Source organism: Crocuta crocuta, unplaced genomic scaffold (assembly GCF_008692635.1).
Source record: "Crocuta crocuta isolate KB4526 unplaced genomic scaffold, BGI_CrCroc_1.0 scaffold866, whole genome shotgun sequence".
Classification (NCBI taxonomy): domain Eukaryota; kingdom Metazoa; phylum Chordata; class Mammalia; order Carnivora; family Hyaenidae; genus Crocuta; species Crocuta crocuta.
In genome coordinates this window covers 514833-527629 of record NW_027531900.1, presented here as the reverse complement: position 1 = coordinate 527629, position 12797 = coordinate 514833, and the positions used below count along the sequence as shown (strand labels likewise).

The 12797-nt window shown below is 41.2% G+C and overlaps 2 protein-coding genes and 1 long non-coding RNA gene across 4 annotated transcripts in view; 1 reads left to right on the top strand and 2 right to left on the bottom strand.

Moving 5' to 3' along the window:
* The window catches only part of CENPP (centromere protein P), a 222571-nt gene that overhangs the window by 35067 nt on the left and 174707 nt on the right, over positions 1–12797 (bottom strand). The gene's annotated exons all lie outside the window — the stretch shown is intronic.
* LOC144239794 (uncharacterized) overlaps positions 1–12797 on the bottom strand; it is a 62437-nt gene that overhangs the window by 9616 nt on the left and 40024 nt on the right. The gene's annotated exons all lie outside the window — the stretch shown is intronic.
* The window catches only part of ECM2 (extracellular matrix protein 2), a 35506-nt gene continuing 29492 nt past the window's right edge, over positions 6784–12797 (top strand). Inside the window, exon 1 of the mRNA XM_077773961.1 lies at positions 6784–6825. The gene's annotated coding sequence lies outside the window, so the exon portion shown is untranslated. The remainder of the gene's footprint in view (positions 6826–12797) is intronic.

Genomic DNA, 12797 nt, shown 5'->3' with positions numbered 1-12797 from the left:
TGTCCCCTGCGACAATCTCACCCACTCCCTTCCCTCCATGGATGGGCCTGTCCTGGACATTTCACGTAAATGGAATCATACACTATGTGTCCTCTCACAAGTGTCTTTTGCATGAAGCAGCATGTTTTTGGTTCCTCCATGTTGTAGCAGGTATCAATTCCTTTTTACTGCTGAGTAATAGTCTACTGGGTGGATGAACATTTATCAGCTGATGGACATTTGGGTTGTTTCCACATGTTGGTGGTTATGAATGTGGTAGGAACCCCTCCCTAAGGAGAAAGAAAAAAATTGAAGAAGAGAGAAGAGAAGACTTCAAGGTCACCTAGATATGAGTCCAGCTGCCTACGTCCCCCATGTTCCTGTAAACTGAAACAACTTAATCAGACTGCATGTTTATGTGTATTACCATATATGGGAGACAAAGAAATAGAAAATGCATAAAAAAACCTATGCCATATGAGGTGGGCCGCTCAGTTCTTTTGGGTATGAACCCAACTGAGCGGTGCCGGCAAAATAAAGTTGCTTCCTGGAAAGAAAAGTCTCGGTGTCACGACTCTCTGAGCGAGAATCCTGCTACATGAACAGTGTAGTAATGAAATTCAAAATTCAAGTATAAGTTTTCATGTGGATATATTCCTACTTCTCTTGGGTACACAGCTAGGAGTGGGAGTTATTTTGTAGAGACTTAGTCAGACTAAGGAATATCTTCCATTTCTAGTATGCAAAAGCCTTCTTTCATTCTCCTTAAAACATTAACGTGACGGGGCACCTGGGTGGCTCAGTCAGTAAAGTTTCTGATTCTGGATTTCAGCTCAGGTCCTGAGATGGAGCCCCGCACCGGGCTCTCTGCGGGGTTTAGAGCCTGAGATTTTCTCTCCCTCTCCTTCTGCCCCATCCCTTTGTGTGCACATGCCGGCACATTCTCTCTCTCTCTCTCTCTCTCTCTCTCAAAAAAAACCAAAAAACAAACCCAAAAAAACACATAAATATGATCACATAATGGACTTTTGTAGTAGTTGTTATATTGTTTGTTTTTTGTCTGTTTGGGTTTTATCCTTAAATCAACCAGGTATTTTTGAATAAGCCCAATGTAGTCATGATATATTATCCTATTTAAAAAATTTTTTAAATGTTTTATTTGTTTCTGAGAGAGAGACACACACACACACACACAGGGTGAGCAGGGGAGGGTCAAAGAGAGAGGGAGACACAGAATCTGAAGCAGGCTCCAGGCTCTGGGCTGTCAGCACAGAGCCCGACATGGGGCTCGAACCCACGAACAGTGAGACCATGACCTGAGCTGAAATCGGACGCTTAACTGAGCCCCCCAGGCGCCCCTATATTATCCTATTTATATATTGCTGGATTCAGTTTGTTAATATTTTACTTTTGTGAATCTATGTTCAGTAGTGAGACTGATCTATAACTTTCCTTTCATATATTACCCTTGTCAGGTTGTTGTATGGTTATGCCTTAAAGCACTGTTGAGGGGCTCCTGGGTGGCTCACTTAAACATCTGACTTCAGCTCAGGTCATGATCTCATGGTCCCATGAGTTCGAGCCCCTCGTTGGGCTCTGTGCTGACAGCGCAGAGCCTGGAGCCTGCTTTAGATTCCGTATCTCCCTCTCTCTCTGCCTCTCCCCTGCTCTCACTGTCTCTCTCTCAAAAATAAACATTAAAATTTTTTAAAAAATATTGTTCAACGACAGGGATGTCCACTCTCACCACTGTTGTTTAACATAGTGCTGGAAGTCCTAGCATCAGCCATCAGACACCAAAAGGAAATCAAAGGCATCAGAATTGGCAAAGAGNTAAGGGAGAGAGGCAAACCGTGAGAGACTCTTGAATGCTGACAAAAACTGAGGACTGATGGATGTGGGGGGGAGGGTGGATGGGCACGGAGAGGGGCACTTGTGGGGATGAGCACTGGGTGTTATACGGAAACCAACTTGACAATAAACTATTTGTAAAAAATAAAATTAAATTAAATTTAAAAAATATTGTTCAATAAAATTTGTTGATGAATAATATAGGCTTGTGGTATTTTTTGTGGGAAGGTTTGAAACTATGAATTTACTCCCTTAATAGTTACAGACAATTCAGATTTTATTTCTTCTGATGACAGTTTCATTAAATTGTATATTTTTAGGTATTGTTATATCATCTAAAATTGCTGGCCTAATGTTGATAATATCCTCTTATGTTCTTATTTATTTATTTATATATTTTGAGAGAGAGAGAGAGAGAGAGAGAGAGAGCGAGCAAGCATCCCAAGCAGGCTCCATGCTCAGTGTGGAGTCTGACTCGGGACTGGAACCCACAACTCTGGGATCATGACCTGAGCCAAGATCAAGAGTTGGATGCTCAACCAACTGAGGCCCCAGGCGACCCTCCTCTTAAGTTCTTTTAACGGCTCTCTGAATCTACAGGGACAGCATTTTCAAGCCCTCACACTGAAGTTACACTCTCCCTCTTTGTTCCTGAATCTGCCTTGCTACCGATTTTATTAGGTTTGTTTTTAAAAAACCAGCTTTTGGCATTGTAGACCTTGTCTGCAGTATGAGTGCTTTCTATTTCACTGATAGTTTTGCTTCTTGACATTTCTGGCAGACTCCCCGAGGGCAGGAAGCTACCCAGGGCCTCTGGGTCTGCTGCACCCAGGGTCTCTTCTTCCTCTTCTTCTTTTTTTTTTAAACTTCATTGGTGGGGGCACTTGAGTGGCTCAGTCAGTTGAGTGTCCAGCCTCAGCTCAGGTCATATCTTGTGGTTCATGAATTTGAGCCCTGCATTGGACTCTGTGCTGACAGCATGCAACTTGGAGCCTGCTTCAGGTCCTCTGACCCTTCTCTCTGCTCCTCCCCTGCTTCTGTGTGTGTGTGTATGCCCATGCTCTCTCTCAAAAATAAATAGAAAAACATTAAAAAAAAAAAAAACCCCTACAACGGTGATTTCAAAATGCTTTTATAGTGATCAAACTTTTTCAGACTTTGATGGTAAGGTTAGGAGAATCACCTGACCTGCCAATATTTGATACAGAGAACTGATTTTTAGCTGTAATTCAAAAATTTATGCTATTTGTATATATTTGCATTACCTATTCCAGAATATGAAAATCATTTAAAAAATAAAGTGGCAGAGAAATAGGCATTCTGTTTATGGTGGGAGTACACACAACATCACAGGATCTTTGTAGAAACATGCACCAAAACTCCAAGGGGAAACAATCCAGGCATCTGTTGACCACATCACAGCACATTCCCACATCAGCACTGCACGTAAATGTACCCCTCTGAGGGGTGAGTCGGTAACAGCAGGTGGGACAACGGTCACACCGCAGTGTGCTGTGGCTGACGACACTTGAGGGACAGGGACGGAGACAGAAAGGCTGGAGGAGGCAACACCCATTTCTGAGAAGGGCCTCCCTAAGCCTTCCGACATGTAGCTTCATCAGCGAAGTTGTTGTATGGAAAGCAACCACACCCGTATAAGAAAAACTAACGCATTGGTACTCCACACCCCAGGGGCAAAAACACTGAAAAGATGACCTTACTCAAACATGTGTTCTGGAGGCTGAGTCCACGCTGGCCATGCTTTGGCCTGGGCGCCAGGGACCTGCTCACACCTGCATAGTGACCGACACCAAGCTGCTGAGCAGCTACAAGGGCCAAGTTTCAGGACACAGTTACTGCTGCAATAATATAGGGGAGGAGACCTCGAATACCAGGATTTTCCATGTACTATGTGGTTAAAATAGTTTCTGCAGAAGGATTCACGTAGCAGTCCATGAAGCAACAAAATGTCAGAGCAGGAAACCAAGAAACCAGAGTCCTGGTCTCTGTGATACGGTCAGACTTGACATCAGTAACTACTGTTTTTCCTCTACACTGCTACTTTGTTACTTCTGATTGTTTAAATTCTTTTTAAAAGTTATTTTTTTCCTGATCTGGTTATAAAAAGCTAAATGTGTTAAAAAACACAGATTACATAGTAAAACACCTGCACAATTTCATCACTCAGATAACCATTATCAACAATCTGTTATTTATGCCTTGTTTATTCCTTACTGTTTGTTCTACAGAAAGGTGCGACACTGTATACATTAGAAGAAAGTAAGATAATATAGCACATGGACTATTTTGACATTTCTTTTTTCCTCTTGGTACATTGTGGATGACTTTGCTAACCTGTGTATCAGTTACTTGTCTCTCTGCATAGCTTAGGGCAGGCAGTCTACTGGTCTCTGTAATATACAAGTGGGTTAATTCCTTCTCTTTTATGTTACAATGTTTCCAAGTACTTTCCTGGATATACAAATGTGCAGCTAAATATGTGTTTCTATAATGAATCCCAAGGAGTCAAATGATGCTGGGACCACAAACAGCTACAGAATGTCAAGGTTCTGTTTGTTGTAAACACTGTCGAAGACTGCGTTCAACATTTTTCCCTCCCCAGTGTACTTCAACAAATCAGGCCACTTTTTTTTTTTTTTCAAAGAGAAGCTTCAGATTCACAGCAAAACAGAAAGGGAGGTACACAGAGGTTTTCCATACATTCCCAATTCACCCTTCATATGTGACCTCACCTATTACCAACATCCCCCACTAGAGTGGTGTGTTTGTTACTACTGATAAGCCTGTACTGACACATACTGATTGCCCAAGCCCATGGGTAACACCGGGGTTCATTCCTGTTGGTATACATTTGATGGGTCTGGACAAATGTATAGACATGTATCCACCATTATGATGATACAGGGTAGTTTCCCTGACTTCACAATCCTCCGTGCTCTACTCATCCCTCCCTCCGCCCTAACCCCCGGCAACCACTGATTGAATCGTACAGTACACGGCCTTTCAGACTGACTTCTTTCACTAGTAATGTACATTTAAGGTTCCTTCATGTTTTTTCATGGTTTGGCAGGGTATTTCCTTTTAGCATTGAAAAATATCCCATTGTCTGGAGGGACCACAGTTAATTTACTCATTCACCTATTGAAGGGCATCTTGGTTGCTTCCAAGTTTTGGCCTTATGAATAAAGCTGCTGTAAACACTTGTGTGGACATAGGTTTTCAACCATCTGGGTAAATACCAAGGAGCAGGATTGCTGGACCACAGATTAAGGATGTGTTTCGTTTCACACGGTCTTCCCACATGGCCGCATCATTTTCTTCCTCCCGGCAAGGAATGAGAGTACCTGTTGCGCCACACCCTTGCTCGCACATGGTGTTGTCAGTGTTTTGGATTTTTGCTATTCTAATAAGTGTGTAATGGCATCCCACTGTTGTTTAATCTCCAAAGCCCTTTTCTTTTCTGATTGCGTGTAAATATTTTGGGGAGGGAAGGTGAGGGTCCTATCTCTAATAGTAGAATCTTCCCAAAAGTTCGGTAATCCTGATCGATCTGCTCAAGACTAAGAGTACTGGGTTAAAACACTGACCAAAACATATCAGTGATGATGGTCAATTTTGTGCTTATACTGGGTTGTGCTGGTGGTGAGCATGGATTCTGAACATCAGGGTTCCCTGTTCCACCAGCCAGCCAAGCAGTGGATGAGAACACAGCTTCAGCTTAGGGGCAGACGCCTAATATTCAGAACAAATGATGGAGACATTAGGAGCGTCAGGTTACCTGACCTGCTACTCTTAAGTGCAATCTCCAACAAACCTCACCATTCCCAGCGTTTGAAATTTCTAAACCTGTGGGAAACACCCACAGAGCTATCCTCTCCCATACGTTTTGGGCTGTGGTATTATCTGTCAGAATCTCTATGCCTTTAGTCTTTCAGGAATTTCTCAACATTTCTTTCTTCTAATAGTACTAATTATTTTGCATATATATAGTTTACTTTTTGGAATTTGGGTGGCCCATGTGCTTAGCCAATTATCTTGATCTGACCTATCCAAGTCATTTTAAGATTTTGGAAAAACAAAAATACAGCTCTTCTCTGTCAGAAAATTTGGGCACCTGAAGTAGGAGAGTAAGAATTTAAAAAGGGTCATTATTTAATTACCTAGTCTGTGACGGGTACCTCACATAGGCTATTCACTGTATTTGCAGGGTAGGTATTATCATCCCAGTTGTACAGAAGGATAAACTTTAATCAGAAACAACAGTAACTCATCCAAGGTGTCCATAAGCAGCAGTGTGAGCCTGGAACCCTGACCACTCTGTGACCTGCTCATTTCTACATAAAAAAAAACGGAGGCCAAAGTAGACAACCCAATTCGCCAGAGCAACCATAATCAGAAGGCTCAAAGCTTCTCTGCACATTTTCTCCTTATTGCTTCAAGTCTGGAAGTTACATAATTTCAGTGACATTAATATGTAACAGCTCTTTGCTTTGTTAACATCGCTGCCTGCAGACTGGGGGAGCAGGCAGAGGGGACAGCTCGTTAACCCCACTAAAGGCATCCCAGGAATGAACCATCCTCTACGTGGCAACAATGGCGTCTCTGTAGTCTGGTAAAGCTCAAGGGGTGCCATGGAGGCTGCTGGGAACTTAGAGGGACACCTCACATTTCTTAAAGAGCCGCCACTGCACTTCCAGCTCTCCTCCCCCTGCCTCTGCTTTCTGCCTCTGCTGTGATTGAGAACAAATATTTCCCTTGGTAACCGTCTTCCCTGGTTACTCTCTTGGCTGCTCTGCACAAAGCTCTGAAAGGCATTTACTCCCAAGGGAAGCAGTGATTTTAGATTTTACTAAGAAGTCAGCTAGCATTTCTCAACATTCCTCTCCTTGTTTTAAAGAAAGCTCTGGTTTTGTTTCATTTTCAGCCGGAGACTTTAATGACACCAACCAGAGCCTACTTAGTTTAGAATTTCAGGTAAAAGCTTAAAATTTTAAGTTTCTACTAAGGCATGTGGAATGGTCTTAATATTTGGGTGTTTTATGTTGCAAATGTGTTTAACACTTAAGAAAATTAGCTCTTACTAATAGATTTTAGAAGTTTAAAGTGTGCATTATGCTGCTTGCTTGTTTTTTTTTTCCAGGATGAATACTTCCTAAGTATTTTGAACTTTACGGAATTAGTATTAAAGATACTTTCATAAGTTTAAATAGAAGTACATGCTCAATAGCAGTATAAACTGGTTTGCAAATTACATTCTCAATTTTTGAAACTTAAAAGAACATAAAGTATTAATTAAAAATGTTTTTCATTTTAAGCCTGTTGAGTGATATTAAAAGGGACAACAGACATTACATGGCTTTGTAGAGAAGTTTAAAATTCTCAATTTGTTATCTTAAAAACTTAAGACAGTGGATGAAAAATTTTAAACGGAGAAAAACAATAAGTTAGCCAAGATTTACAGACAGTATTTAATGTTGGGATAAAACAGGAAGGGTTGGAAAGAAAAATTTACTTGATCAAAATAATAAGTAATGTGATTTAGCATACCATAAAATTTTAACTCTAGAAACATATTTACAGAGTTGCAAAGTTGCTTGTTAAAATATTAAACGCAATGCAAAATTTTATAAATCACTGAAAAAAACAAAGGCCTAGGCATCAATTATAAATTAAAAAAAAAAATTTTATTTATTTTGAGAAACAGAGTATGAGCGGTGGAGGGGCAGAGAGAGAGAGAGAGAGAGAGAGAGAGAGAGAGAGAGACACACACACACACACACACACACACAGAATCTGAAGCAGGCTCCAGGCTCTGAGCTGTCAGCACTGAGCCCAACGTGGGGCTCAAACCCACAAACTGTGAGATCCTGGCCTGAACTGAAAGTGGGACACTTTACTGACTGAGCCACCCAGGTACCCTGGCATCAATTATAAAACTAGCACTGAGAGACCATTTCATAAAAATTATTTAAAATTTTAATGAGACTATTTAGATCTTGATTTTGTTAAAATTAAGGTAGCTCTGAAAATTTATTTCTGTACGTGCATACTTAGATTTCTGGATAAAAGTAAGCTAATTCTGGGAGGAAGGAGAAGGAATAAGGGAGGTATGTCCAGATGGGGGTCCTGGGGGTGGCAAGCCCAGAGAAGACCTTGCCAAGTGAGTGCTTCTGGGAGGCCAAGGGGCCATGGGTGCTGGAGACCCTCCTGGGAGTCCCTCCCTGGAGCCTCCCCGCCCAGGGCCAGGCTCAACTCGCACCAGGTTCAAGACGGGGAGTCTAGACCGATGACTGTTAATGCAGGACAACGTCCAAGAACTCGCACACCAAGTGCAGTGGCCACGCTCTCTACGGGAGCCACGTCCCTGCCCTCCTGAAGCCCACCCCCTAGTTCCCCGCCCAGCCCACCACACCACCTCCCCTGCTGCCTTCTCTCTGAAAGGCCTCCTCCAGTGTCAACTGCTCATCGGCGAAGGGATTTGCTCCTTTCATGACCTTTTCGTGTTTGTTCTACTAAAAGTAATGCAGATCACAAAAACTAGTTCTAATGTAGCTCCATTTCAGTGATGTCTAGCAGAGGGTCTGAAGAGACTTGCAGTAATTAGTGGACATACATACTGAACGTGAGTTTGCGTGCTGAGGCTGGCAGAGAGGTCAAGGCCTCAGCGGCTGCTATGTGGGGAGCGTGGTCCACGCGTGGCCTGGGGAGGAGAACCCCCTCCTCTCAGGCCTCATGCAGATGAAAAGCAGGTGAATGCGGCTGCACTGGGGGAGCAGATGGGAAGAGGACGTCAGAGACGCATTAAAGGAGCGCTTGTGTGGAAAAGACAGATGGCGTTAGACTAAAGGATCCCAAGAAGGATAAAAAAGAAAGCAAAAACCCTACACATTATAGTAAAATTTCTGAATATTAAAGAGGAGTTGAAAATATGAAAAAAAATTCCATAGAGAGAAAAAAGATTTCTCACAAAGAGATGAGAGTCAGATTCGGGTTAGATTCTCATCATTAACACCAGATATAAGAAGTGAATGGACAACAGCTATAAAGTTTTGGAGGAAAAGGAATTTGAAATCATTATTCTATTTCCAAGTACACAATGATATTTTCTGACATAAGATTTCAAAAATTTTAAAACTCAAAATATTCTTTTAGAGAAAGAGTATTATTTTAGGAGGAAATAAAAGTAATCTGAGGGAACTCCTGGTTTTGATAATGGCAGACTAAGGAATTCAGAGCAACAGCTGTTGAGAATAATTAGAATAGAGAGGAAAAAAGCAGGACTAATATTTGGGATAGAACTGAAACCAAAAAGCTTTTAAACAACTTTTCCTCTGAAGGGGTCTAGAAGGAGGGTCCAGAGAGGCAGCAGAGAATTAAGTGTAGCTTAATTTTTGTATTTAAAAAATTTTTGATGTCTATTTTTGAGAGAGAGAGGGAGAGAAAGAGAGAGAGCCAGAGTGCGAGTGGGGGAGCGGCAGAGAGAGAGGGAGACACAGAATCCGAAGCAGCCCCAGGCTCCGGGCTGTCAGCACAGAGCCCGACGCAGGGCTTGAAATCACGGGACCATAAGATCATGACCTGAGCCGAAGTCGGACAGTTATTCAACTGAGTCACCTAGGCACCCCGAGAATGGAGTATAGCTATAAAACAGCCTCAGGAGGCAAGAGAGAAACAAAGCCCTAGGAATGGGGCTGTGCCAGCAGCAGCATGACAGGGAGGGTGACACCAGTGAGGTCCTCAGCTCTGGTTTTGGACCCAGTGTGATCCACAAGCAGTCATAGCAAGGCTCAGCTTCAGAACATGCAGTCTAACTGGTAGTGCACTGAACCCTCGTGCCTGAATCAGATGTAAATCCTTCTGGGATAAGAATTTATCATTCAATGCTTCAAAATATTTTCCTAATTTTTCATTATATAGTATCTAGTGCTCAATGAAAAGCCATCAGACATAGAAAGAAATAGCACAATGCAGCTACAATCCCAGGGAAGTAACCGACAGCAGAAACAGACAGGTTAAGGGTTCAAAAAGTGGGAGTCTTCAGACACAGAGGAAGAATGTGATTAACATGTTCAAAAAGTAAAAGACAAGACTGAAAATTTCAGTAGGGAATCAGAAACCATGAGAAGAACTCACTGAAAACTGAAAAAAACTAAAAGCCCCACAGGAACAGAAACAAGGAAGTCAAGGGATGTATTTAAAGTGGAAGAGAGAATTCCTGAACTGGGATACAGGTTAAAAGCATAACCAGGACGATTCATAGACAGACAGGGATGGAGGCGACAAGACAGGGCAGATGCACTGAAGATACCATGAGGAGGCCATCGTGCCTGCGGATGTGGCTCTAAACACACACAGGACAGAAACAGGAAAGTACCAGGTAGGGAGAAGGGTTGACAAGTCTGCAAATTTGATGAACATCAGGCCATAGATTCAAGAAGGGCTATAAATTTCAAAGGCAATAAAAATAAGAAAGTCCTATCTCTGTACAATACAGCAGAAAAGCTCAACACCAAAGCCAAAAGAAAATCTTAAAAGCAGCTACAAGAACAAGTTATTTAAAAGAGAAATAGAGGTGGCTGGATGGCTCAGTCAGTTAAGCATCCAACTTTGGCTCAGGTCATGATCTGATGCTTTGTGAGTTTAAGCCCCGCAATGGGCTCTGTGCTGACAGTGTCGAGCCTGCTCTGGATCCTCTGCTCTGTGCCCCTTCCCTGCTCACGCAGGCATACTCTTTCTCTCAAAAATAAACCTTTTTTTTTTTTTTTAAAAAGGAGAAATAATGAAGCGGGCAGATAAATATTCAATTAAAACTAAGGAAACAAGAAGATGTTGGAATGAGATCTTCAAAAGGCTGGAACAAAAACTTGTCAACCTATAATTCCATGTCCAGCAAATGCATTCTTTCAAAATGACATAAAACCTAAGTATTTTCAGATACACACACAAAAAGAATTGGTCACCAGTAGTCCTACATTAAAGGAATTACTAAAAAGTGTTCTTCAATCAGAAAGAACAGAACCCTGACAGAAGCCTGAAACCGTGGGACAGAAGGGCAGAGAGAAAAGGGGAAAAGTTTAGGTGACTCTAACTCAGGAGCTCGCAGCTGGGGCAGGAGGCTTCTCTCTGTCCCCCAGGACATAAAGTGTGAGAACAAGTCTGCTCGTCATGAGCGAAGGGAAGGTCCTGGCTGTGTCTACTAGGCAGAGGCCAGGGATGCTACTGAATATACAAACACAAATTCTCCAACCCAAATGTTAATGGTGCCAAGGCTGGGAGAGCCTGATCCACATGACAATCATCACCATCGCCTTCTGAGGACGTCATGTATACCTAGAATTAATGTCACAAGAGCGGCACTGTGCTGGGCTGAGGCGACAGAAGGCGAGGCTGTCCTGGCCTCACATTCTCCAGGGGGACAGAAAGGCTCTGGTTTATACTAGATGTGACAGGCTGAGATGCATGTGGTAATCCCTACAAAGAGTAGGATAGTAAGAAGTGTAAATTACTAACAGAACAATAAAAATTCATGTATTTAAAAAAGCAAGGAAAAAAAAAAACAGAACAGGCAGGACAAACAGAAAGCAAATAGTCAGAAAATAGATTTAAACTCAAATATGTCAAATGTTAATGTTAAATGTAAATAGACTAAATGTTCCAATTAAAGGACAAAGATTTTCAGATTGTATTTAAAAAATTCCATGATCTGCAAATAGAAAGCATATTGAAAATATAAGACTATCAGCTATATTATCACACAAAGTAGATCTTATGACAAAAAGGACTATTAGCGATATAAAAGTACCTAATGATAAAAGCACCAGAAAGGTCTAACAATTCTAGATTTGCATATATCTATAATACAGTCTCAATATATATTACTAAACATGACAAAAGTGACTTATAAATATTAAACTGCATTCAAAAATAAAGCCAAGGAATAATATAGTTCAAAACCAAAGGAGACCCTATTATCACATTACTTGTAAACTGAAAATAAAAATTAAGAACATAAAAATACTTCCAAAAGGTACATGCATAATATCTGTAAAAACAAAAAAATTGGCAAAGAACTTAAATATTCATGACCAAATTGTTAAATAACTTGTAAAATGAAAATAGAGTGGACAGACCAGATGATTTATATTATTTACATATATGTTCACAATTTATCACTGAGTGAAAGGAAAATAGATTGTAGCATGAGATACAGTGAACAATTCCATATATATTTAAACTACATGTTTAGAAGGGGTCATGAAAGACCCACTAAACTAGAGGGTGGGAAACTGGGATTCATAGGCCAAATTCTGTTTTTCAAAACAAAACAGCATAGTTACACAGTCTTGCCCATCTGTTCACTTATCATCTATGGCTACTTTGGGCTACAAGAACAAAGTGGAGTAGTTTCAACAGACTGTTGGACCTCAGAGCCTAAAATATTTACCTTCTCAACTTTGGAGGAAAAATGGGCTTACCCGTGTACTGAACAATGGATTATGGTCAAGGCAATATGTCTTTTCTGCCTTATAAACATATAAACCATTTTGAGTTTTTAAAACACATATGGTACTTTTATAAATTTAAACATTAAATTTTTTTTTTATGTTTATTTTTGAGAGAGAGAGACAGAATGCAAGCGGGGTAGGGGCAGAGAGAGAGGGAGAAACAGAATCTGAAGCAAGATCCAGGCTGAGCTGTCAGCACAGAGTCAGATGCTTAACTGACTGAGCCACCCAGTCACCCCTCAAATTTAAATATTTTAAGAACCAATGATAAAAAAAGATTATGAACTCTGAAAAAAGAAAACTGTGTGAATGTGACCTGTATATTTTTTTTAAAGTTTATTTATTTAAGTAATCTCTACCCCAATGTGGGATTCAAACTCATGACCCTGAGAGCAAGAGTCGCATGCTCTTCCCACTGAACCAGCCAGGTACTCCCAGAGC